The sequence below is a fragment of the Silene latifolia genome, chromosome 7, assembly GCF_048544455.1.
Source record: "Silene latifolia isolate original U9 population chromosome 7, ASM4854445v1, whole genome shotgun sequence".
Taxonomy (NCBI): Eukaryota; Viridiplantae; Streptophyta; class Magnoliopsida; order Caryophyllales; family Caryophyllaceae; genus Silene; species Silene latifolia.
Genome location: NC_133532.1, coordinates 67,210,112 through 67,238,096, shown reverse-complemented (window position 1 = coordinate 67,238,096; position 27,985 = coordinate 67,210,112). Strand labels below are relative to the sequence as shown.

The 27,985-nt window shown below is 41.4% G+C and overlaps 1 non-coding gene across 1 annotated transcript; it reads left to right on the top strand.

The window, feature by feature from the left end:
• The first annotated feature begins 4,794 nt into the window (after positions 1-4,794).
• On the top strand, positions 4,795-4,901 carry LOC141593731 (small nucleolar RNA R71). The gene has a single exon (XR_012521799.1). It is a non-coding gene; the product is annotated as a small nucleolar RNA R71 (small nucleolar RNA).
• Positions 4,902-27,985: the final 23,084 nt, after the last annotated feature.

Genomic DNA, 27,985 nt, shown 5'->3' with positions numbered 1-27,985 from the left:
CTAGGATTCCTCAAAATGATCAAGATAAAATAAAAACAAGAGAAGTAGACAAACCATAAGGGAGGTGTAAGAATGTAGGAGCCTCCAAAGGTTTGCTAGTCCTCACCCATCGTATCATCATCATCATCATCTTTGCTTGAGGCATCATCAACCTCCATAGATGTGGAATCATGTCCACTCTCACTTTCACTTCCTTGTTCTTCCTCACTTTCCTCTTCATCTTGAACTTCTTCTTCTTCTCCTTCTTGGTCACCACTCTCATCAACAACCATTTCCTCTCCACCCGGTCTACCACCACTAGAAGTGCTAGGAAAGAATACTTCCCTATCCGTCCAACTAGGCAATGGACAAGATGGATCAAGAAGTCCTTTCCTAGCTAGATGTAGAAGGGTAGGATATTGGGCCTTGTAAGCATCAACTCTATCATTGTAAGCTTGTTTATGCATTTCCTTCATGAGTAGAGTCAAGTAATGATTTCCCGCCTTGGCATCTTTGGGGTTGAACTTGTGGTACTCAAATGGGTAAGGTGGGGTGATAATGGAGGAGGAGGGCTCGGTAACTTTGTCTCCTTGGTGTTGAATGATGGACTCGGTCTCTTCGGAGAGTGGGAGAAGGTAGTTCGGTTGGTGAACATTCAATCGGCAAATTTTACTAGGCAAAGTGAAGGATCTAGCTTCATTTGTTAACCACCCAAACTTGTTGTCAAGAGTATCGTTCTTGACCCACTTAAACTTTAGAATCATGGTGGGCAAATCGATAAGATGGCCACCTTTTACCGGTGCACAAGTGTTGTTCTTGTTGAAATCCCGGTTAAAATGCTTAGCCAAATAGGTAACTATTCCTCCATTGGCAATAAAGGTCGTGCCTTCTTTGCCACAATCAACATTAAGCCATCGATCAACCAAAAGTCGTAAAGCATTGTATGGCTTGGTAAATTCTCTCCCAATGTTCAAAGCCGACTCAAGAAGAATAAAATCGAGTTTGGTAAGATGATTTGTGCCATTTCTAGCTATCAAAGTATTCCCAATGACCTTATGCCATACTCTATTGTCCGGATGGTGGGCTAAGAGAGCACGACAATCATGAAAACCTGTGAATTTCCTTCCGGAAATTGCCATCCAAAGAGGAGCGGGGTCATACTTCGTAGGCATCTTTGTAAATTTTGCACTATCACTAAGGCCAAATATCTTACCCAATTCGTCATAAGATAAGCATCTATCAGCATTTTCAAGACGAAACTCAATGACGGTTCGAGTCTTCCACCCTTGTGACTTTCAAAGAACTCAAAAATTCCAAGGTAAGGGAGGGGTATGTCAATTCGTGCATTGTAAACAATTTACTTAACCCCATAGACTCGAAAAAGGTCTTAGTTTGTTCAAGGACACCCAACTTTGACAATGCATCTTCACAAATAAACATAGTAGGCATGATGGTTTTCTTAGCAAAGAGAATTAATTTCTCCCTATGAGAGTCGGAAGTGAAAATTACCTCCGGATAATCGAATAATTGTTCAATGACCGGAGTTGAGTAGTAGCTTCCATAGGGGGATTTTGTTCTTGAACCTCCAACCTTGCCTCATGGATTACTAATGCCTTTGATACTTGTTTTGCTTGAAGAACTAATTGCCTTTTGGAAAGTGTCTTCTTTTGGGGTGCCTTATTTCCACCTTTTGTTCTTGCCATTCTCCTTTGCTTAATTACACCAATGAAAGATTGAAATCTTCGATTTCTAGTAATGCCCAAATCGATTTAGGATGAATGAATGTTGCTTTATATCCTAAAAATCGACTCAGAATTTGAAGATTTTGGCGTTTGAATCACTTGTTGTTGCAAAAGGAGTGATTAATTTTTGTTGTGAGGTAGTTTGGATTTGATTTGGTTGAATTTGGATGAGGGAATTTGTTTTTGTTGATAGAGGATGAGGGTTTTGGGGTTTTGGGATTTTGGGTAGTGTTTGTATTTTGAAGAAATGAGAATGAATGGGAGAGGACGGTTTAAAAAGACCCGTTAATTTTGAAGCTGTAGTGGGAGACAAGCAGACCAGGGGTCGGGACGCTCAGATTCTTCAAAAAATGGTTCAGAAAAGACGCAGCTGGACGAGCGGACCGCAGGAATGACGAGCGGATTCCTTCAGCTGAGACGAGCGTCTTCTGCTTAGGACGCTCGAATTCCTTTCTTGATGGACGACCGTCCAGACTGAGACGAGCGTCTTTCTGGCTGGGACGCTCGGATTAACAGTCAGACCCAAATTTTAATTTCTGCAGCTTCACCAGACGAGCGTATGCTGGCTTGGACGCTCGGATTTCTTCAGGACGAGCGGATTATCGCTCAGGCCGCTCGAATTCTTCCTTGACCACACGGATTCAGGTCCATCAGTGGGTGCTTCGTAACCCGTGTCATTTCATTCTTCAATTCTTGTATTCTTCATTATAGGGGCACTACAAAGGCATGAATAGCCTAGGCAATTACTATCCCCACACTAAGTCAAAGTGCTACACATCAATAAATTCATAAGTCCCTCCGCCAGTTCTCTCAAAATGATGAATATCTTGATCAAGGCACAAAAATGTAAATCCAAAAAATGACAAAAAATGCAATAGAATAATTGAAATGCATGTTAGGGAGTTAGAATATTTACAAATAGTGGTTTAGGGAGGACTCCACCAAACTCTCATCCAATGTGAGATGTCAAGGGGGCATGTTCAAGGTGTTGTTGATGTTACTCAACACCTTGAAGAAGTAGTTGAAAGCTTGCTCATTATCATGATAAAGATCCTCAATAGATCTTTGCACTTGTTGTTCTCCATGATAGTCTTGGGTCATAACATTACCAATATAGGGATTGAATATCCCTTCAAACTCATCATCCTAGAGACCGCATACTTCGTCTACTTGCTCACTAAAAAAGTCTTGAGTTGATAAAGACAACTCTCCTTCTTTCTTGTCTTGGCCAATGAGGCCTTTCTCTTCACTAGTCATGAGTGAGCTTTTTAAGCTCTCATTGTTGCAATTTCCTTGCTCTTTTGATGGGGCCTCATCCACTTTCTTTCTCCATTGAAATTCCAACTTCTTCCTATCATCCTTCCGGCTATAGTGATCAACCATAAAACATGGCTTATGCAATCGGGGAGCTCTCATGGTCTTGTCAAGATTGAAAGTAATGGTTTCATATCCCACTTCAAGGGTGAGCTCTCCATGCTTCACATCGATCACCGCTCCCGCGGTGTGCAAGAAAGGTCTTCCTAAGATAATAGGAATGTTGGAGTCTTCTTCCATGTCAACAATAACGAAATCCACCGGGATGAAGAATTTTCCAATTCTCACGGGAACATCTTCCCATACCCCTAAAGGTGTCTTTGTCGATCTATCCGCCATTTGAAGCGTGATGTTGGTGCACTTGAGTTCTCCCATTCCTAGCCTCTTGCTAACCGAATATGGCATGACACTAACACTTGCCCCAAGGTCACATAAAGCTTTGTTGATTGTAGTGTCACCAATAGTGCATGGAATGGAGAAGCTTCCCGGATCCTTGAGGTTTGGAGGTGAACTCCCTTGAAGGATGGCACTACTCACCTTAGTGAAGGGAATAGTCTCAAGCTTCCGGATTGATTTCTTCTTTGTAAGGATGTCGTTCATGTACTTTGCATAGGCTGGAACGTGATTGATCAATTCCGTGAAAAGAATCGAGACTTCTAAATTCTTCACAATTTCCATGAATTTTCCAAGTTGGTCATCAAACTTAGACTTAGCTTGACGACTCGGGAATGGAAGTCTAATCACAATGGGCTCCTTCTCTTTGGCTTTTTCTTCATTTTTCTTTGAAACTTCTTGATTGGTGGGTTCTTCTTCCATAGAGTTTTGCACAACTCTTTCCTTGTCACTATCCTCCGCAACTTGCTTCTTTGGCCCTTCATACCTTGTACCACTCCTCAAGTGGATGGCACTAACCGTTTCATGTCTTGGGGGATTACTTTGAGGTGGTAATTGCCCCTTTTGTCTTTGAGAACTTGAAGATGCTAGTTGGGTCATTTGAGTTTCCAACATTTTTGTGTGGGCTAGGATGTTGTTGATGGTGATGTCTTTTGCTTGGCTATCTTTTTGCATAGTGAAAAATTCTTGTTGATTCTTTTGCATTTGGAGGACCGCTTTTTGAACATCAAAACCTTGGTCATTTTGTTTATTGCACGGAGTTTGATTTTGGTAACCTTGGTTTTGGTTGTAAAAGGGTCTTTGATTTTGGTTCCTCATTGGAGGTGGGGTGTATGTTGGTTGAGAGTTTTGAACATTTTGGCTTTTGTATGAGAGATTTGGATGGAATTTGGTGTTTTCATTGTAATAGTTGGAATAAGGGGTACCACTTTTGTATGCTTGAAAAGAATTCACTTGCTCATTTGTTCCCCTACATTCACTTTGGTCATGTCCCAAAGTTCCACAATTCTCACATATTCCACTTGGAATCGATGAAGATGCTACCATGGCATTAACATGATGCTTTGGTGATTTTGAGGCTTCTTCAAGCTTAGCCATAGCCTTTTCAAACTTCAAGTTGATGGTATCAATATGAGCACTAAGTTGAGCACCCAATTGAGTAATAGAGTCCACTTCATGCTTTCCTCCTCTAGTAGCCTTGCGAGGTCTACTATATTGTGAATTATGGACCGCCATTTCCTCAATCTTGTTCCAAGTTTGATTATCGTCAACTTCGGTGAACATACCATTTGATCCCTTGTTGAGAATGTTTCGGGAGTCTTCATAAAGACCATTCCAAAATTGTTGTACCAAGAACCACTCGCTAAGTCCATGATGAGGACATGAGCGACAAGTTCCTTTGAATCGCTCCCAAGCTTCATACAAAGATTCTTCGTCCCTTTGCTTAAAACCCGTGATTTGGGCTCTTAGCATGTTAGTCTTTTCCGGAGGGTAGACCTTTTTGTAGAAAGCTAGAGCCAACTTCTTCCAAGAGTCAATTCCAAGAGTAGCCTTATCAAGGCTCTTTAACCATTGTTTCGCGGTACCAATTAGAGAAAAAGGAAATAAGACCCATCGAATTTGGTCTTTAGTCACTCCGGTTTGTGAAATCGCATCACAATAGTCACAAAAAGTCTCCATCTGAGAATGAGGGTCTTCACTAGGCATCCCCCCAAATTGGCTTCTTTCGACTAATTGGATAAATGCGGATTTTGCAATAAAATTTCCGGTTAAGTGTTGTGGTGTGGGAGTACCATTGGGTAAGTTCTCCTCGGTTGGTACGGAATGTGATGAAAACTTAGGCATTGTGGGTTGATTTTGTGGTTGATTTTGTGTTGGGTTCTCCTCACCTTCACTTGCAAAAGGGTTGATGAACTCAAGAGTATTTGGTTGAATATCTATAACCTCACCAATACCTCTCAAAGTATTTCTAGCAAGTCTCCTATTGGTTGCCAAAGTCCTTTCAATTTCGTGATCAATGGGTAACAAGTTACCTTGTGATCTTCTAGACATGAAAAATATCAAACAACTTGAAAACAAATAGAACAAACCTTGAGGAGTTTTACTTCCCCAAGGCAAAGAAAGACACAACTAATAACAATCAAATAAAATCAAATCAAGTTAACACCGTCCCCGGCAACGGCGCCATTTTTGGTCGGTCCGCTTTGAGCTTAGATTTCGGTTACTTGTCGTTAGGAGCACCTAGACCAAAAAAATATTTATAACTTCACAAACAACTCTACTATTAGTAAAGAGGCAAGTAAAGGTCGGATCCCAAGGGACGGGTATTAATGTAGGATTTTTGATTGGAAGTAGTGGTGTCTAGGGGTGTCACAATTTGGGTTGAGATAAGAAGATCACTAAACTAAATAACAATAAAAGTAAATGATACGTGCATATTGTATAGTCTTTTTAGCCTATTTCAGCACGTATTTCCATGCATTTTTATACTGTTTATATAGTATTTTGCCCCGAATTGGCTACATTGGTTCGTTTTGTCCGTTTTGTAGAAATGAACGTGAAAGTAGCGGAATCGTACCTTTTTCTGTCCCTTTTTCATGCATTTAGAGGAGACGGGATTTTCCAGAGTGAGATACTGCATTGGGAAGCGTGAAGGCACGGTTTACGAGGCAGTCGGTGATGAGTCTAAGCTGAAATGAAGACAAAAGACTCGATCGACTGGTTCATTTACTCGATCGAGTGGTTTCTATATCCCCAGTTGGTCGATCGAGTAGTTTTCTACTCGATCCAAAGGTGCTGAAAAGAGAGTTACTCGATCGAGTAACTATTCTACTCGATCGAGTAGATTGTCCTGAGTTTTGCTCGATCGAGTGGTTTTATTCCAGTCGATCGAGTGGTTTCTGCGTCATGGATTTTAATTAGCCCGTGAGTTATTTTATTTCGATAAACTTAGTTATTTTCTATTTAAGCATGACGTTACTAGGTTATTAGAGGGGGGATTTCTATCTAATTTTCTACTATCAAAATTCATAAAACATTACTGCGTTACTTATTCTCCTTCACTGTAACTTTACTTTGGGATTTATTTTGCTCGGATTTGATTGTTCTTTACGCCGGATTCGCACGATTGTAATTCCTTTCTCTTTCCTTAATAATAATCTCTCTTTTGTTTGCTTTAATTCTTCGTTTAATCATACTTAATTTCTGCCCTAATTTACTTTTATGCATTTTATTTGTTATTTCATCATGTTTATTGTTGATTCGTCTTTTGTTATTAGTTTTGATATTAATAGCGATATGAGTAGCTAAATTTAATGCATGTTGGGATTAGGGGATCTGCGGTAGGAATGTGATGATGTAGTTGATGTGACTATAATTAGAGCATATTTAGTCCCCTAATTAGCCTTGTTCCCATGCTTTTTAGTGCATATTTGGGTCATTTATTGTCTTTAGTTCTTTGTTTTGCATATTCTTTGAGGTTTTGTGTCCTTGGTAGGAAAGGAGTGCAAACCTTGCATTTCCATGGCAAAACGAGGCTAAATTGATTGAATTCAATGACCAAGCATCAAGGAGAGACAAGATTAGAAGGCCTTTGTACATACTATAGTAGATGGGCAATGATGAGATAAGATCCTTGCATCCCCGAGGAAATCCCCAAGGATTTTATGAAGAAAAGGGAAGAAAAGAAGAAGAAAGCATGCTGCATGACAATCCGTGCGTCTTCTCAAGAAAACGCCCGTCCACCAAGCCACAATACGTGCGTCTTCCTTACAAGACGCCCGGGCAGCAGCAACCAGAAGACGCCCGTCTTCTCCCAAAGACGCCCGTGTAGCAACTCACGAATCCGGCCGTCCCGAGCCTAAGACGCACGGATTCCAAGGCAGCACAACTTCGTTTTTCAAGCTTCAATGAAAGATGCCCATCCTTCCAAAAATACCGGCATTTCCCTAAGTAGGGACTTAATCGTCATTTAAGCCCTTAGTTAACCCTAATTCCTACACCTAATCCCCACTATAAATACCTAATTAGTCTAATTAGAAGAGGATGTTCTTCTTATCAATTCTTAGAGTAGTTAATATCAATCAAATCTCTCTTTAGTTTTGTAATCAACAATTAATCAAGTTTTAATACAAGTTTTATTTCCTTAATCTCTCTTTTGTTCATCCTTTATTTTGGGTAATTGAAGATTATTTGGGTTATTATTAGGAGATTGACAACCTCTCAATCAAGCATCAAGTACTTCTTTTATTCTTTGCTTATTATTGGAATCATTAGTAGGTATAATTCTCTTAATCCCTTTTTAATTATTGCTAATTAATTTCATTTGTTCATCATGTTTCACTTTGTTGGTATGATTGACAACCTTGCTAGCATGTTCAACATGATAATGAGTGAGTAGTCACCTAGCTAGGGTTAATGGGTAATTAGGGTAAACCAACATGGGGAATGATTCATGCTTAAATTAATATGATTTCATGGTTTATTTGCTTGCTTGTTATGATCTCAACTCATGCACATGTTATGTTTGATGAAATGTGAGCCTATGAATCCTTGCATTTTTTACCCATCACCTATCTTTTCAATGAGACTTGTAAGACTTAAACCAACTCGAGTCTCATTAGACCATGCATGTTGTTGAGTAGGGAAGACTAAGTCGACTTGTAGGTGTTGTACAATCTAATCGATTCGGCTCCGGGACCCAAACTTTCCTAAGATTGTAAGATATAACCCAACTCAATCTATCACAACAATAATTGCTTGCTTATAATTTGAGAACATGTTTGTATGATCAATTCCCATGAATCCCCTATGACCCCATGATACCCTAGTGCTTTTTATCAATTGTTTACAACCTTTTTTAATTCATCTTGCTTGTTTACTTTTATTGCTATTTAGTTTAGTGACCTTCTACATCAACCCCAATTGTGACACCCCTAAGACACCACTAGTTGCAATAGAAACCTCATCTCAATTCCCGTCCCTTGGGATCCGACCTTTACTTGCCTCTTTACTAATTGTAGAGTTGTTTGTAAAGCTATAAATTGTGTTTTGGTCTAGGTGCTCCTAACGACAAGTTACCGAAAAGATTTAGTCCGACCAAAAATGGTGCTGTTGCCGGGGACGGTGTTAACTTGATTTAGATTTTCTTATATTGTTATTAGTTGTGTCTTTCTTTGCCTTGAGGAAGTAAAACTCCTCAAGGTTTGTTCTAATTGTTTTCAAGTTGTTTGATATTTTGCAAGATGGATCTTATAGATTGTTTTGTAGAGGACCACTTAAGTATACCTTTCTTCAAAGATCCCATGCAAGCATTGGAAGCCTTGGAAGCAAGTGAGGCTAAAAATATGTATTGGGAATTGGAGGTAGATCTTTTTGAGGCCGCTATAGCTAACAAAGAACTGACTCATGCACAATCCGTATTGGTGCATAACATCCTAGTGGAAGCATATCAACTTATAAAAGATGAGCAATCCATCCTAGAAGACATCTTACAAGCTCAAGAGCAAAAGGAATCCATCATGGAATTCGAATATGATGAGGTTGATGAGAATGAAGAACAAGTTGAATATGCTATGAGAATGGAATGTCTAATGGAGATGGAGCAAATTCTCAATGAAACTCCAAAGGAGGAAAGTGAGGTACAAACTCCTACTTTAAAACCCCTTCCCCCAAATTTGAAATATGCTTACCTTGATGAATCAAAGACCAAACCCGTGATTGTTAATGATAGACTTGATGAGAACCAATTGGGAAAATTGCTTGATGTGTTGAAACAACATGAGAAGACTATAGGTTATAGTCTAGATGACCTTAAGGGAATAAGTGCCAATTTTTGCATGCATAGAATTCATCTAGAGGAAGACCATAGACCTACCATTCAACCTCAAAGAAGATTGAACCCCCACATGCAAGAAGTTGTCAAAGGAGAGGTTATGAAATTACTTGATGCGGGAATCATATATCCCATATCGGATTCTTTGTGGGTTAGCCCCGTCCAAGTGGTACCTAAGCAAGGAGGTACCACGGTAGTGACAAATGAAAAGAATGAACTAATACCCACAAGGATGATCACCGGTTGGCGTATGTGTATTGACTATCGAAAATTGAATTCCACAACAAGAAAGGATCATTTCCCCCTACCATTCATTGACCAAATGCTTGAGAGGTTAGCCTCCAACAAATTCTTTTGTTATCTTGACGAGTACTCGGGATTCTTCCAAATCCCTATACACCCGGATGACCAACAGAAGACCACCTTCACATGCCCTTATGGTACTTTTGCATATAGAAGGATGCCTTTTGGTTTATGTAATGCCCCCGTCACTTTCCAAAGATGCATGATGAGTGTCTTCTCCGATTATCTAGAGACCATAATGGAAGTTTTTATGGATGATTTTAGTGTTTATGGAAAGGACTTTGACTCATGTTTGCATAATCTCTCTCTTGTGTTGCAAAAATGTGAAGATGTTAGTCTTGTTTTAAATTGGGAAAAGTGTCACTTCATGGTCAATGAAGGAATTGTTTTGGGTCACTTAATTTCGGAAAAGGGCATCGAGGTCGATAAAGCTAAAGTTGAGGTGATAGAGAAACTCCCACCTCCCGTAAATGTTAGAGGGGTGAGAAGTTTTCTCGGTCACGTGGGTTTTTATCGCCGTTTCATAAAGGATTTTTCAAAAATAGCGAAACCCCTCACTCAACTCTTGCTTAAAGATGCCCAATTCCAATTCACTGATGAGTGTGTTGAAGCCTTTAATAGAATCAAGGAAGCACTAATCTCGGCACCGATCATTCAACCTCCAAATTGGGAACTACCGTTCGAGATTATGTGTGATGCTAGTAACTACGCCGTTGGAGCGGTTCTTGGCCAATAGGTAGGAAGAGCTCTTCATGCCATCTACTATATAAGCAAGACTCTTGATCCCTCCCAAGTGAATTATGATACCACCAAGAAGGAGCTTCTTGCCATTGTCTATGCTTTGGACAAATTTCGTTCCTACTTGCTTGGATCCAAGGTGATTGTCTTTTCGGATCACCGTGCTCTCCGACATCTCTTGATAAAGAAGGAGGCAAAACCAAGGTTGTTGCTATGGATTTTAATTCTTCAAGAATTTGACTTGGAAATAAGAGACAAGGAGCCGAGAATGTAGTGGCGGATCACTTGTCAAGGATCCGGTTTCATGATGAACATGGAGAAACCCCGATCAATGACTCATTTCCCGACGATATTTTGATGGCCATTTAAACACAACTTGAAAGGCACATCACCCCATGGTTTACCGATTATGCTAAGTATATTGTTGGAAGAGTACTCCCTCCAAATTTGAACCACAACCAAAGAAAGAGGTTCCTATTCGAAGTGAAGAGGTACTTTTGGGATGACCCAAACCTCTACAAGGAGTGTAGTGATGGGCTCTATCGGAGATGCATCCCTCAATGGGAAGTCCAAGGAATCTTGGAAGGGTGTCACTCATCACCCTACGGTGGGCACCATGGAGCAAGAAGGACCATTGCAAAAATTCTTCAATCGGGCTTCTATTGGCCTACAATGTTTTAAGACACAAGAGAATTCATCATTCATTGCGATGCTTGTCAAAGAACGGGGAATATCTCTTGGAGGAACGAAATGCCACAAAGGGGCATTCTAGAGGTGGAGATCTTTGATGTTTGGGGGATCGATTACCAAGGTCCCTTTGTGACATCCAATGGAAATAAGTAAATCCTTGTGGCCGTAGACTACGTCTCAAAGTGGGTGGAGGCAACTGCCACTCCAAATGATGATGCAAAAACGGTCACCAAGCTCTTCAAGAAAATAATCTTCCCAAGATTTGGAGTCCCTAGAGCAATCATAAGTGATGGAGGAACGCATTTTCATGAGAAGAAACTTGCATCCCTTTTGATCAAGTATGGTGTTCAACATAGAACGGGCTTGGGATATCATCCTCAAACAAGCGGTCAAGTTGAAGTTTCAAATAGAGAGATCAAGCAAATCCTTGAGAAAGTTGTGAACAAGACCCGAAAAGATTGGAGCACAAAGCTTGATGATGCTATTTGGGCTTATAGGACGGCCTATAAGACTCTCATAGGAGCCTCCCCTTACAAGCTTATCTATGGAAAAGCATGTCACTTGCCAATCAAATTGGAGTACAAAGCTTTTTGGGCAATCCGAGCTCTTAATCTCGATCTCAAATTAAGTGGTCAAAAGCGGATGATTCAAATTCAAGAGTTGGAGGAATTCCGACTACAATCCTATGAGAATGCCAAGATCTACAAAGAAAAGACGAAATTGCTCCATGACAAGAGGATTAGACAAAAGGCCTTGCACAAAGGGGACAAAGTCCTTCTATTCAATTCCCGCTATCGACTTTTTCCGGGAAAGTTGAACTCTAGATGGATGGATCCCTATGTGATAACCGAAGTTGGAAAATATGGAGATTTTGAACTAAAGGCGGAAGATGGAAGCAAGTTCAAAGTCAATGGTCAAAGGTTGAAGCCATACTATGAAGGAGCGTTTATTGGAGAGGTCGAGGTCACCTACCTCGGGCATCCTCATCCTTGAAAAAACCATCAAAGGGAGAGTTTGGTGGAGTCCTCCCTAAACCACCACTTGTAAATATACTAACCCTCTAACTTGTATTTATAATTTTATTGCATTTCTTTAATTATAGGCATAAACTCTTTTCATGAGAGTAAGTGAGGGAGGGTCACTAACGAATTTTGAATGAAGGAAGGAACTAATCTTCAAGTGTGGGGAAGCATTTTTGAAAGGAAAGGAAGTCAAAGGAAGAATTCTGAACACGTGCGTGTTCCCTGGAATCCGGCCGTCTTGCTGGAATCCGGGCGGCCTGGGAAGAATCCGTCCGTCCTTCTAAACTGAGAAATTGAAAATTTTGGGACTGTAGAAGAATCCGAGCATCTCAGTGGGGAAAACGCTCGTCCTGAAGAATCCGGCCGTCTTTGCAGAAAACCGGCCGTCTTTCTACCTGTGCATTTCAAGAAAATTCCCTGGAAAGGAATCCGCCCGTCTTCAGCGGAATACGCCCATCCTGCAATTGGAGAATCCGAGCGTCTTGAGGTCGAGACGCCCGTCTTTGTGGCGTCATATTTTTTGGAAAGTTAACTGTGGAAGAATCCGGGCGTCTTACCCAGAATCCGCCCGTCCCGAGGAGCTTGAATCCGAGCGTCTTCTCCTCGAACCCGCCCGTCTTCCTACGATGATTTAGCCCGACTTTTCTTAATTTAATTACACCCCACCACACAATTTGTGACACTTCACCCTTCCTTCCACTTGTATTATAAAAACCCACCTCCTTATGACTCCAAAGCAAATCCAAATCACTCTTTTACCCCACAAAATCAAAAAGCCCCAAATTGCTAGGGTTTCAAAGGCAACATTCAATCCACAAGGAGCATCTTTATTCTTTAACAAATCAAAAGTCCCAGCTCAAAAATCAAGGAATGGCACCAAGGAGATCTTCTTTTAGGAATGGGAGGAGACCAAGGATGAGGGGAAGTTCTTCTACCTCCCATGTCAACACATTAAGAAGGGAGCATGAAGAAATAGTGGATCTTACAAGACTTGATGACTTCTAAAATGTTGAGTTTATTAATGATGTGCAAAGACTAGTCTTCTACCGGCTTCTAAGTAAGAACATTCTCCCTACTAAGTTTTTATGTCATGATACCTTGAAGAAACTTGGGATTTATCACCAAGTGGAAGCTCTCTTTGAAGTATTTGGTCTCTCTACCCTCTTCCACATGTATGAGCAAACTTATCAATCCCTTGTGCTTGAGTTTTTGAGCTTTTTGAAAATTACAACCTTGAACAAAACAATTTGCATAGAATTTAGGTTGGAAAATGTTTCAAGGATGATGACCCTTGTAGAATTCGCAAATGTGCTTGGACTCGATGTTTCGCCTACCCGGACATCAAAGCCAAAGAAATACAGTGTTGAACCTTTGTGGAGGGCCATGACCGGCCGGGATTTCATACACAACAAGGAATGTCTCGCTTTTCATATTCAAAATCCGATCTTGAGACTTACTTATCGATTCCTCTCGGGCACCCTCTTTGCTCGCCGAGATCCAGCGATCGTGAACCAACTAGACCTTGTGTTTATGGAATCCTACCTCAATATTCAAGGAAGAAATGTGTACCACTTCAATGCACCTCTAGTGCTAATCGAGAAATGGGTAAAGTTTAGGAATGGTGATGATGATGGGATGAAACACATTGTAAATGAAGGACTCATTACTAGGCTTGCGAAGCATTTCAATCCGAGATTCAATGAGAATAATGAGTATGCTCCTCTTTCGGGAAACACGAGGATAAATGAAGATCTTATTCTCATTCATCATCATTGGATAACCCTTGAGGGGGTTGAAAAGCGAATCAAATGGATAACGAAAGGAAGTGATACGATTTTTCTACCAATGACCGGCCTACCACGGATTTCCCCGAGAAGAGGACCTTTGTCTCCAATACCATCCTACCTCATCCCTCCAAACCCAACCCAACCAAGACAAGCACCACCACCTCCAAATCAACAACAACAACAAAAGCAACAATCTCAAGATGAGAAGATCAAAGTGCCTCCCTACCCAGTTCCTTATCAATCGTATAACCATCCCAACCCCTTCATCCTCCCCCGTGACGACTTTATCACGGGAATTCTACAAGATTTGCACTACCGCCAGTACGAAACCAACGTGGACAATTACCATGCACTCTATCCTCAATACCACGATATGGTTCAAAAGGGAAAGATTAGTGAGGAAGGAGCATTTCCCTCATGGGCAAAAATGGACTTACTCTTCCCCAATTCGGAGAGGGCAAATGAAGGGGCAAACGGGAGACAAGAGGAGGGGAGCAACAATTCTTGCGGAGGGGACACGGTGGAGCTTGAAAGTGAAGAGGACGAGTTCATGGACCCGAATATGAGTGATGCATCAAAGGAGATATGGGATAGTGATCTAGAAGGAGATGATGCCGATATCTAGAGGATTACTTCATAGCTAGGTGGAGCGGGCGAGAGGCACCCATCACAAGCTTAAGTGAAGTTTCCTCATCTCCTCTCATTAAGTTTCAATTTTCATGAAATGAAGTTTGTGTTTTGTTAACTCGTATTTTATTTAATCTTGATCATGATTGGAGTAGTCCTAGCAACATAGAGGACTAACACCTCGGCCCCATTGAGGTGTTCTTATTTTATTGTTCCCACTTTTGAAAATCCAAAATGACAAATTTAGTTTCATGCATTGCATTGTGTGTGCATGAACTACACCCAACCTTAGGACATTAGAAATAATGTCTAACTCGGTTTGGGGAAGTACATACATACACAACGGGAGGTAATCTAAATTATCCTCTCCGTCATAAACAAAAACCCATGCATCATGTAGTGTAGATTAGTGTAGCTTGCATTTAGTGTAGAATTCATGCATCATGCTTGCATGATTTCCCATCATTATGGCCATTGAGGACAATGCCCATATTAGTGTGGGGATGGGGAATTCTAACTTAACTTCTATTCAAAAATCCAAAAAAATTGAAAATTTCAAAAAACCATAAAAATGTGAAAAATTGAAAAACCAAAAACAAGTTCATTTCCTTTGTAGTGTCGTCATGTATATATTGTTGTATACATTGTGTTTGTCTTACCCTTGTTCACATTGATCGACTACGCCACATCTGAGACATGAGGATATTGAAGATCGCATGGTATGATCTTTCCAATCTCCTTTTTCCTCTTTATGTTAATGACTATGTGGCTTTATTTTGATTGATGCGGGTACAACAATGTGAACTTAGGACTTGCATTTAGTGTATATGTGATAATAGTTGGTAGAATCATTTGCATTAGGATGTTTATATGTTAGTTGCATCATGGCATGTAGTTTACATGTTAGAAAAATTTTGCGAAACCGTCTACTTGGGAAGCTTGACAAGTGTATATAGGCCCTAGTAGATGATTTTTATTCTTATGACTTTGCTTGTTAGAATACTTTTAAAACACCCTAGGATGTGTCATGCTAGTATCCTTTGACCCATGGATTAAGGCCATGTCAAGAGTACCTTGTGGTATGATAACTCCTTGGCTACCCTTTATTCCAAGGTGACCCTTGAAACCATGCACCCATCCATCATCCATGTTCTACCACATTTTTGTCATCAAAGGGAATGGGCACAAAAAGAAATCAATTTGAGTTCAATGAAATGAAAAGTGAAAGAAAGTTTGCAAAACAAAATGCATCAAATGAAAAGAGGAGCAAAAATAGAACTCCTATGCTTCAAATATATGCCACCCTCACTACACATGGGGTGACTTTGAAAATGTTCAAAAGAAATGAAGAGAAAAGTTGAAAGTTGTCAAGTTTTGAATTGCCAAAAATCAAAAAGAAATGGCAAGAAAGTGTTCTCAAATGTTATATGCCACATGAAATTGGGGGGAAAAACAAAAATAAAAGCAAACTCCCAAAGTGAAACTCAAATTCTATCGATCCCTTTATCCATCGTATCCATTTTTGTGCATGATAGAGAGGGGACGACCCTTCTTCTTATCTAGGCAAGAGGGGGAATTCCGCGATCCTTCAGTGTTTCTAACACCATAGGGAGTCTACTCTTGACAAAAGAATTTAACGATTGAGGACAAAGGTACCCCAGCTTGACATAATTTGGAGGTGATATATTGGTATCCTTCTAGGCTTAGTAGTTTGAAGAAATTGCATCTATGAAGGAGTGTGTACCCTTGAATTGCTTCCCTTGTAGATAATTTCCGCCACTTAGATGAGGAAAGTGGCTATTCTTTTGTAGATGCATCCATTATTTGTTTTTGTTTGCTTAATGTTTGGATGTGTCGCAATTTTGGCAAGACCCACCTTGCCTTGCAAGAAGGCATCCTACCTCATGGTTGTCTTGTTATGAGTTGAAGGGGCGGAGTGAGACCCGCTAATTATCTCATATCGGCTATGTTATTAGGTTAGTTTAAAATAATGGTCCTAGTCTTTGTCTGCTCTTTACTCGGGACGAGCAAAGGTTCGGTTTGGGGATATTTGATGTGACCATAATTAGAGCATATTTAGTCCCCGAATTAGCCTTGTTCCCATGCTTTTTAGTGCATATTTGGGTCATTTATTGTCTTTAGTTATTTGTTTTGCATATTCTTTGAGGTTTTGTGTCCTTGGTAGGAAAGGAGTGCAAACCTTGCATTTTCATGGCAAAACGAGGCTAAATTGATTGAATTCAATGACCAAGCATCAAGGAGAGACAAGATTAGAAGGTCTTTGTACATACTATAGTAGATGGGCAATGATGAGATAAGATCCTTGCATCCCCGAGGAAATCCCCAAGGATTTTATGAAGAAAAGGGAAGAAAAGAAGAAGAAAGCACGCTGCATGACAGTCCGTGCGTCTTCTCAAGAAGACGCCCGTCCACCAAGCCACAATCCGTGCGTCTTCCTTACAAGACACCCGGGCAGCAGCAACCAGAAGATGCCCGTCTTCTCCCAAAGACGCCCGAGCAGCAACTCACAAATCCGGCCGTCCCGAGCCTAAGACGCACGAATTCCAAGGCAGCACAACTTCGTTTTTCAAGCTTCAAAGAAAGATTCCCATCCTTCCAAAAATACCGGCGTTTTCCTAAGTAGGGACTTAATCGTCATTTAAGCCCTTAGTTAACCCTAATTCCTACACCTAATCCCCACTATAAATACCCCATTAGTCTAATTAGAAGTGGATGTTCTTCTTATCAATTCTTAGAGTAGTTAATATCAATCAAACTTCTCTTTAGTTTGTAATCAACAATTAATCAAGTTTTAATACAAGTTTTATTTCCTTAATCTCTCTTTTGTTCATCCTTTATTTTGGGTAATTGAAGATTATTTGGGTTATTATTGGGAGATTGACAACCTCTCAATCAAGCATCAAGTACTTCTTTTATTCTTTGCTTATTATTGGAATCATTAGTAAGTATAATTCTTTTAATCCCTTTTTAATTATTGCTAATTACTTTCATTTGTTCATCATGTTTCACTTTGTTGGTATGATTGACAACCTTGCTAGCATGTTCAACATGATAATGAGTGAGTAGTCACCTAGCTAGGGTTAATGGGTAATTAGGGGAAACCAACATGGGGAATGATTCATGCTTAAATTAATATGCTTTCATGGTTTATTTGCTTGCTTGTTATGATCTCAACTCATGCACATGTTATGTTTGATGAAATGCGAGCCTATGAATCCTTGCATTTTTTACCCATCACCTATCTTTTCAACGAGACTTGTAAGACATAAACCAACTCGAGTCTCATTAGACCATGCATGTTGTTGAGTAGGGAAGACTAAGTCGACTTGTAGGTGTTGTACAATCTAATCGATTCGGCTCCGGGACCCAAACTTTCCTAGGATTGTAAGATATAACCCAACTCAATCCATCACAACAATAATTGCTTGCTTATAATTTGAGAACATGTTTGTATGATCAATTCCCATGAATCCCCTATGACCCCATGATACCCTAGTACTTTTTATCAATTGTTTACAACCTTTTTTAATTCATCTTGCTTGTTTACTTTCATTGCTATTTAGTTTAGTGACCTTCTACATCAACCCCAATTGTGACACCCCTAAGACACCACTAGTTGCAATAGAAATCTCATCTCAATTCCCGTCCCTTGGGATCCGACCTTTACTTGCCTCTTTACTAATTGTAGAGTTGTTTGTAAAGCTATAAATTGTGTTTTGGTCTAGGTGCTCCTAACGACAAGTTACCGAAAAGATTTAGTCCGACCATTAGTAAATGAAATAGATGAATTAATTGTGAGATTCTGTCACCATAGCAATTTAATTGTATTTATCGACTTAGTTGAGTGCACGCTTCTGTGTCATCTCTTTAATCTGGCTAAAATTAATCCTAGATCGAAAGATTGGACTAAATAGGCTTGCTATGAACAGTAGACTACCCTGACGAGGATGAAAGTTAAGTTAGTGGTATTTTAGGATAGAAAGTGGACCAAAAGGACCTTTCCACACCCGTCTTGCATTAATTCGTCTAAGTTGTTTATAGATGAGTCACTGGACTACCGTAGTGAACCGAATTCCCGACATGTCTCTTCTCTATCTGATAGTTTAATCCTATTTTCTTGCCTTGCTGCTCTTGTCTCTACTTCTCTTCCTTTAAAACCTTTAGTTGAGAAAACAATTCAAACAACCCCCCCCCCCCCATTTGTGACCAAATAGACGGACTTCTACAGATATCTTGCCTCCCTGAGGAGATCGACCTAACTTCCCTAGCTATATAGTTAGTTTAGTTAGTTTATTTTTGATAGGTACACGATAGACGTATCAAATTTTGGCGCCGTTGCCGGGGAGGCAATTGCCCTATCTGTCTTTGTTTCGTTTATTTTATCCGTCTCAGAGAATTTTTATTCCTTGAGGTAGTTCTTATTTATTTTCTTTCAGTGTTGTTTATGTCCAGGTCAGACAGGTTTGAGTTAGTTTCAAATTGATTCGAACTGAGAGATTATTCAGGCATAGACTCCGTCTGCAGAGAAAATCACGAAAGGAAGACTTGAGTACTTTCGAGCCAGAGCTACACCATTCTCTTTTCGCAGAAGACATTCCTATTTTTACCGATCAACAAGTAAAGATGCCAAAACTTTCTAGTCATTCGGTGCCTAAAGCAACCTCGATTCCAAAGGGTTTCAATCTCCAGACTGAGGATGGGAATACATTCGACATCCGTCCTTCCTATATCAATCAGGTTGAAAGAAATCTATATAGAGGTGTGGCAGGTGAAGACCCGAGGAAGCACATGGAGGTCTTTACAGACTACTGTTCTACTATCCCCGCCACAAAGCGGGTAACTCAAGACAAGATTAAGGAGGTCTTATTTCCTTTTTCTTTGACCGACTCAGCCAGGGAGTGGCTGACTGATTTGGACCGCACAGCTGCAGGGGTTACAGATTGGGAGTCTCTTGCTCTTGCCTTTTACAAGAGATATTTCCCTCCACAGCGCACCAATCTGCTGCCAAGATTAGCAGTTTCAGGCAGGCTCCCGATGAGACTTTATATAAGGCGTGGTCCCGATTCAAGAAATTGGTGAGGTCTATTCCTCACCATGGTTTTGACCCATGGTTTATAGCTAACCAGTTCTACAATGGGCTGTATGATGACCACAGAGCCATACATGATGCGTCATCTAGTGGGAGATTCCAGGAAAATACCGATGATGATAAGGGATGGGCCCTTATTGAAGAGATGGCGAATCACAGTGCTGAGTATGGAAACCCGAGGGATAGTATAAGAATAGTTCATGCAGTCGATAAGCAGGTTGTGGCTCAGCTGGAAGCCATGAATGCTAGATTTGACAAATTGGAGTTACATGCTGCTGGGGAGCCTCAGACGGTCCATGTTCTTACTAGAGGGGAGACCGTCACATGTGAGAGGTGTGGGAGCAATGATGGTCACACTGCTGTTGGCTGTCTTACAGAGAAGGAACAAGTCCTTGCCTTTCAACAATACAGGCAAGGAGGGGGTTCCTATTACAACAACCAAGGGGCAGTCGATCCCAATTTGAGATGGACTAGTCAAAATGTGCTAAATCCTACCCCTCCTCCGCACCAGCAGCAACCGTATGTTCCTCCACATAAAAATCAATAAGGCTTTCACAAGCCTCCTTCCTTCTCTCCTGCCAACCACGGAGCATCATCTTCCGGAGGGGTGAGTGAAATAGGTGAGTTTAAGTCTATGTTGCAGTCCTTTACAAAGCAGTGGCAGCTGAGTGATCAACAGAAAGATGCATCCATTAAGGCACTTGAAACTCAAGTTGCCCAGTTAGCCACGAATCAATCCATAAGAAAGCAGGGTCAATTACCATCTCAAACTGAGAAAAATCCACATGAGATGGTAAATTTAATCAATTTGAGAAGCGGTCGTTCATATGAGGGGCCGGAAATGCAAAAATCAGACCCAAGGAAGGCTATAACTGATGATGAACAATGTTCTGGCGAAGAAAATGAGCTGACGGCTAAGAAAATACTCGATCGACTTGTTTCTGGAGGTCGATCGAGTAGAATTGATGAAGAAAGTGCTCGATCGACTGGATTTTCTACTCGATCGAGTGAACAGGAAAAGGCGACTGCTCGATCGAGTGAATTTTCCACTCGATCGAGTGATTCTATTGAACAAACTACTCGATCGAATGAGAATTTTTGTCGATCGAGTAGTTTGGATGACGGAGAGCTTGATCGAGAGCCTGCTAGTGCTCGATTAAGCGATAAATCACCTGAAAGACCTCGTTCAAGAGGAAAGAAGCGTCCAAAGGATACAGAGCTTGCTCCGGCTGACACATTGGAAGAGAGAAACAAGGGACTCGAGATACCCATCACGGTTCCCTTCCCGAGGCGTCTACAGAATACTAAGGTTAACCAACAATTTGACAAATTTGCTGAAATTTTGAGAAGCTTGCAGGTCACTGTACCGTTCGCCGAACTGCTGACACAGGTACCCTCTTACCTTAAATTTATGAAAGAAATTTTGACGCGTAAGAGGCATATTAGTGATAATGAGACGGTAGCTTTGACTGAGGTAGGGACGGCCCTAGTTCAAAATAAGTTACCTCCAAAACAGTTAGACCCGGGTAGTTTCTCAATTCCATGTCATATAGGTACCCATTTGATTGATAACGCGTTATGCGATCTAGGCGCTAGCGTGAGTGTCTTACCGTTGTCTATAGCTAAGAGACTTGGTTTGACAAAGTTTAATTGCACCAACATGACTGTCCAGATGGCCGACCGTAGTATATCACGGCCACTAGGTGTAATAGAAGACGTACCTGTTAAGATCGGGAGATTCTTTATTCCCGTTGACTTCGTCGTCTTAGACATCCTCGAAGATGCACATACCCCTATTATTTTAGGGAGACCATTTTTGTCTACTGCCCGTGCAGTTATAGACTTCGGGGGGAAGACTTTGACCTTTCAGGTAGGGGATGAGGAGCTGATATTCCATCAGTCTAAGTTCCGGAGGGCTCCCATGCAAGCTCAGCCTTGCAATGCTCTCTCTTCTATTGACCCTATTATTGACACTCCAAATGAAACTTTGGAGTATTGTGCTGCTATTGTTACTCTTCCGCCTCAGATTCAGAGCAAAAAGGAGGAAAGTTCGTCTGTTTTCCTTGCTGCAGGTACAGATGAAAGCAATGAAGGAGCTGTCAAAGGGCAATGTGCAATTAAAGTCAGTCAAGCTAGGAGTGATAATGCTACAGCCGATGAGAATGGAGCAAGGGTGAGAAAAGTTCGAGCATATGTGGATGTGAACTATTCTCCTCCAAATGACTCAAGTTTAAGGTCATGGAAGCTGAAGAGGACGATCAATGTTGCTGAGATGACGTCCTCCAGTCAGGAGCCCTCCAAGGGGCTACTGAATTGCGTTGGGAAGTGAGCGGGGAAATGCCCCGTGTAACACCTTGTAAAAACAATTTTTGAATTTTCCGTTGAATTTCTTTTATTACTTTTAATTAGGACAATTAGATTTTAGACAGTTTTTAGCGTAGATTTAAGACTATAGACTGTTACTATGCGTATTTGGTATTTTGGGATATTATTGCACGTGTTACTATGCAGGTTTGGGGAATTTTTACGCAAGTTCAAAGGAAGAAAGACGAAATTAAAGAGCTTACACGAGAAAAGAGCTCGATCGAGTACTTTTTGTACTCGATCGAGTGAAATATGGACGATCGAGTGCTTCTTTTTCAGTCGATCGAGTAAAGCATATATGGGGAGTTCTCGATCGAGTATAATTCTATTCGATCGAGTAGATGGATCATCAAAGTGCTCGATCGAGCGGTTCTAAACCACTCGATCGAGTAGATTAGGAAAGGACACAGGGAGTTTTTCTTTAACTTCTTTGTTTTTGATTCTAATTTCATTTTAACCCCAATTTTTTCGTCTCCTTCCCCTTCCTTTGCGAAAAATCCCCCAAATCCCATTTTAATTGCTCTAATACCAAATCCGTCACCTACATTTTCTTGCTTGCTAATTAATCTTTCAAAGCCCTCTATTTCCCCCTTGATTTTTGCTCGTTTACACGGTTAATTAGCGGGTTTAGGGTTCGCGGCTTTTCGATCGAAAAATCGCCTTTTTAGCTTGTTCTTTTAAGATTAATTGCAATTTGTAGGTTATTCTCATCAAGTGTATTTAATCCATCCTCATTACATTTAATTTAGTTTATTTCGTATTTTTATGAGGTAAATTTGGACTTAGGGTTTCGAAATTCTCTGATTAGTCGAATTTTTCGACTTATACTGTCATTGCTTGCCCTTGCCTATCTTGCTTGATGATTAATCCCTAATCCTCGCTGTATGTTGCATGATTATTTCGAATTTTACACGAGTTTCGCAATTAGGGGCTCTTACAGTCGAAATTTTCGACTGGAAATTGGTTTTTGCTGCTGTCAAATGCCTAGTTAACCTCAATTGTTGCGTAATTGCTGCAGTTGTTGACTGCTATCCCGCCCCTATCGCTGTTTGCATGTTCTAATTCGAAATTTTTGAGGAATTTTGGGAATCCTTGGGCTAAAGTCGATTTTTTTTCGACTGTATGGGGACTGTCTTGTTGTCACATGCTAGTTTTCTTGCTGTTAGCCACCGTTATCTTATCATGTCCCCTGCCCTTTGTATACAGGATGGAGTCTAGCTCACTGCCCTCTACTAGCCAGACATCTAGTCCGTCCCTGAGTGAGACGGTGGTCCCTGCTGTTACCACCGCCTCCACTACTGTTAGTACCGCAGCCCCTGTTTTCCTAGTTTCAGCTGCCGGTACCGTTTTTACCCCAGCTAGCTCTGCTGCTAGCTCTGTTTCGGCTGCCACTTCCGTTACGGCCACCACCACTGCTAGCCTTTCTTCGTCAGTGGTAGCCACAGCAGCCACTACTTCTACTCCACTTGTTTTCACACTGTGGTGGACTCACCTAGCGATTCAGCTGCCTTTAGAGCGGCCCTAGTCCCTCGCACCGTCACTGAGCGGGCTTCTACTTTGGGTTCTAGAGGCCGGGGCCGAGGTCGTGGGCGTTCTCGTTCTGCACCAGCTCCTGCTACTTCTACTTCTGCCGCTCCCTCCACTTCAGATGCTTCTCCTTCTGGCACGGTTACTGTCCGAGGGGACACCTCCCTTGACTCTCACCCCGACTATCCACAGGTAATTTTTGTTAACGCCGTACATCGTAAGAGGTTTTATCACCTCCTAGGCTGTGAGTTTGTTCCTTCCCGGTTTTTAGATAAACCGGCACTTGAGACACTCGGCTTCTACGAGTCAGTTGGTGAGTTACTACGAGGCACGGGGATGGCCGGACTCATCACTATGAGCGGCCGTACCATTTTGGAGCTGAGCCTTGAGTTTCTCAGCCCCTTCACCTTCTCCTCCGGGGCACACGATGCTGACCCCGCTAGTTCTTCAGTGTCTTTCCGGTTGTTTAACCGGACCTTCCCGATGACTTTGGAGGAGTTTGGTCGCAGACTTGGCCTTTCCTCTATGGGCGACACTACCGCCCCCAGGAGGGTCAACCATTAGCTTTGGAGGACCTTAGCCCAGACCACCTTTCCCTAGCGAAAGCTCGCCCAAGTCCACCTCCCCCCTGCCCGTTACTTTCTTAGGATGATGGGGAGCACCATCTTCGGCCGAAAGGAGCCGAACAACATCACAAACACCGAGCTCTCTATCCTGGGCGGTTACCTGAACGTTGACCGTGAGGGTCCTTTTACCCTCAACATTGCCTACCTGACCGCCCAGTACTTTCAGGCCCAGGGGCTAAAGGAGATGGGATCTATTGCCTGCGGTGTCATAGCCACCATTCTTGCCTGTTCCCTCTTCCCCGTCTGGCCTCGTGACTTGCAGTACCTCGAGGGAGAGAGGCTACTGAGTCTGGATGCCATGCTTTCTCAGCATTGGCTGACCCCAGACTACCAGACATGGAAGATAAATGGTTCCTTGTCCGTGGACTTACCTTGTGACACTCTCCCCCGTCTAGCCCCTTTGCCTACTGTCGCTAGGGGCGGCCCACTGCCACCTCCACCGGACTACCACCTTACACTCCGAACACCCCCCACTTTACCCGCCGCCAAGAAGCAGCGTCGACTTGAGACTGGAGAGGGGTCCACACCTTCAGGGAGTACCCAGCCTTCCACGGTTACTCCCATCCTGACCCCTACCCCCACTCCTACTCCTTCTTCCACTCCCACCGACCAGACACAGGCTCAGCCGGTTTTTCCGGCTACTTTCGTACCACCTCCACCCTTTGTGGCGTCCGCGGTCATGGACCAAGGGCGCCGTGATGGTTTGTTGCTTGAGATTGCAGAGCGACAGGCTCGTATGGAGAGGGACTTGGCTCTTACCTTGCACCCTCTGTACGAGTACCACTTGAGGCGACACCGTCCGATCCTAGAGGGTTGGCCACACTCTTCCTTCTACCGGTACCCAGCTGAGGGGTACCCGGAGTCTGCTGAGGAGGAGGAGGACGAGGACCCTGATGTGGCATTGGAGAGAGCTCGAGCTGAGGAGCGGAGGAGGAGAGAGGAGGAGGCTGGTCGGAAGTTCAGGGTGGAGGACGTCCGTGACGAGGACGATGATGAGTAGCTACTGGTCTACTCACTTCCCCAGTTTTCTGGCTGGTTTGGGGAAGTTCGTATTTTGTATGTATTTCTTACTCTTTTATTTTGGCTCCTCTTTATTTTATTGTTTTTATTCTTTATTAGTTGTATATTCCCACTCCCATGTATATATCTGCTGGTGTATGCTGGAGGACAACGAGGGCGTTGTCCGTTTTGGTTTGGGGAGGGTATTGCATCCTTTTGAGTCTGCATTTGCATTTGTTTTGCATTCACGTTTAGTTATTTCAGCTTGCATTGTTATTTATTTCATTAAAATTTCAAAAAATTAGAAAAATTTCAAAAAATTAGAAAAATTTCAAAAAATCCAAAAAAATTCACGTTTATTTTTGCATATAGGTTGAGTCGGAACGGTAGATTTCCGTGATGAAACCGCACTATAACTTGTCATTTTACTTGAGCCTTGCACTTTTGTTGATAGTTATTAGCTTTGTCATACGCATAACCTACGAGTTTTTGTTCAAATATAGCTGACTGTTTAGACTTGACCTGATAAATTGGCAAACTACTTGATAAATTCTGAGTTTTAGAGCCCATAACTGGTGACATTCATGACCAGTTCATTAGGATTTGAGAGTAGTACTCCTTTCATAGCATGTTCATCATTTTTGCACTTTTATGACATTCAATTTCTTGTCAAATGCACATATTCGGGTTTGTGGTTGGTGTCACATGCAGGGAGTTGCTTGCAAATTTCCCTTTCCTTATATTTTTCACCCATTTAGCTCCACATAAGCCAAAACTTGCCTTTTTGACCCATTAGCTACATTCCAAATTAAGCCTGCCTAGTCAAGCTAGTTTAGTATGTCCTTTTGTGGTACGATCTTTCCATCTGCAGTTTGGCCCGTATCTTTTGTATGGAGTTGGTGTAAATAGAGGAAGGAAAAAAAGGGAAAAGAAAAAGAAAAAAAAAGGGAAAACGTGAAAGAAAGGAAGAAAGAAAAAAAATGAAAAATGAAAAAAAAAAAGCTGGAAACGTGAAAAAAAAAAAAAAAAAGAAGTTTGGAAAAAAAAAGGTTTGACTTGTTTCAGTTGTTTCATTCAGACGGTATTTAAAAAAGGGAAGTTTGTGGCCGTCTGACTCCTCCATTCTTATTCCATATTTTTGAGGAGATTGTGTTTGAGTTTAGTGAGCTGTGTGCCAAATGAAGGGCACTTGTACTTAGTTTTTCGGTCAGTTGAGATTCGGGTGGTCTTATATGGTCCTGTTTAGGAACTACCTTGACGCTTTTACCTCCACATTACCATAACTTGTTTTGCCTTTTCTCACCTGAACCTCACTATTCCCATATTATTTGTTAGTCCTCGGCTGTGACGGACATTATTGGTTGGAGTGTGTGCATTAGTACTTGAATTATCTTTCATTTTTTGTTGCATGCATGCTATGTAGGTCGCAGTTAGGTAAGTGACTGTCTTTTATTCTCTCTTTTACATATAACATTCACCCTTTGCTTCATGAGAGAAGAGTGACCACGAGAGAGTCCGATTTTGTTGGTCTTGCAAGGTCGATAGGTTGGCTATATTTCTGAACAGCTTATAACTCGTTTGCGTATTGACTGCTTAGCTTTAACTGTTAGCTTTTGTTGCATTAAACTGGTTCAAGTAGACAAGTTAAGCTAGCTCTGAGTTTTCATTTCCGTTCCATTAGTTGCATTTTAGTTTACTCGAGGACGAGTAAAGGTTCGGTTTGGGGAGATTTGATACGTGCATATTGTATAGTCTTTTTAGCCTATTTCAGCACGTATTTCCATGCATTTTTATACTGTTTATATAGTATTTTGCCCCGAATTGGCTACTTTGGTTCGTTTTGTCCGTTTTGTAGAAATGAACGCGAAAGTAGTGGAATCGTACCTTTTTCTGTCCTTTTTGCATGCATTTAGAGGAGACGGGATTTTCCAGAGTGAGATACTGCATTGGGAAGTGTGAAGGCACGTTTTACGAGGCAGTCGGTGACGAGTCTAAGCTGAAATGAAGACAGAAGACTCGATCGAGTGGTTCATTTAATCGATCGAGTGGTTTCTACATCCCCAGTTGGTCGATCGAGTAGTTTTCTACTCGATCCAAAGGTGCTGAAAAGAGAGTTACTCGATCGAGTAACTATTCTAATCGATCGAGTAGATTTTCCTGAGTTTTACTCGATCGAGTGATTTTATTCCACTCGATCGAGTGGTTTCTGCTGTCATGGGCTTTAGTTAGGCCGTGAGTTATTTTATTTCGATAAACTTAGTTATTTTCGATTTAAGCATGATGTTACAAGGTTATTAGAGGGGGGATTTCTATCTAATTTTCTACTATCAAAATTCATAAAACATTACTGCGTTACTTATTCTCCTTCACTATAACTTTACTTTGGGATTTATTTTGCTTGGATTTGATTGTTCTTTACGCCGGATTCGCACGAGTGTAATTCCTTTCTCTTTCCTTAATAATAATCTCTCTTTTGTTTGCTTTAATTCTTCGTTTAGTCATACTTAATTTCTGCCCTAATTTACTTTTATGCATTTTATTTGTTATTTCATCATGTTTATTGTTAATTCGTCTTTTGTTATTAGTTTTGGTATTAATAGAGATATGAGTAGCTAAATTTAATGCATGTTGGGATTAGGGGATCTGCGGTAGGAATGTGACGATGTAGTAAATGAAATAGATGAATTAATTGTCAGATTTTGTCACCATAGCAATTTAATTGTATTTATCGACTTAGTTGAGTGCACGCTTCTGAGTCATCTCTTTAATCTGGCTAAAATTAATCCTAGATCGAAAGATTGGACTAAATAGGCTTGCTATGAATAGTAGACTACCCTGGCGAGGATGAAAGTTAAGTTAGTGGTATTTTAGGATAGAAAGTGGACCGAAAGGACCTTTCCACATCCGTCTTGCATTAATTCGTCTGAGTTG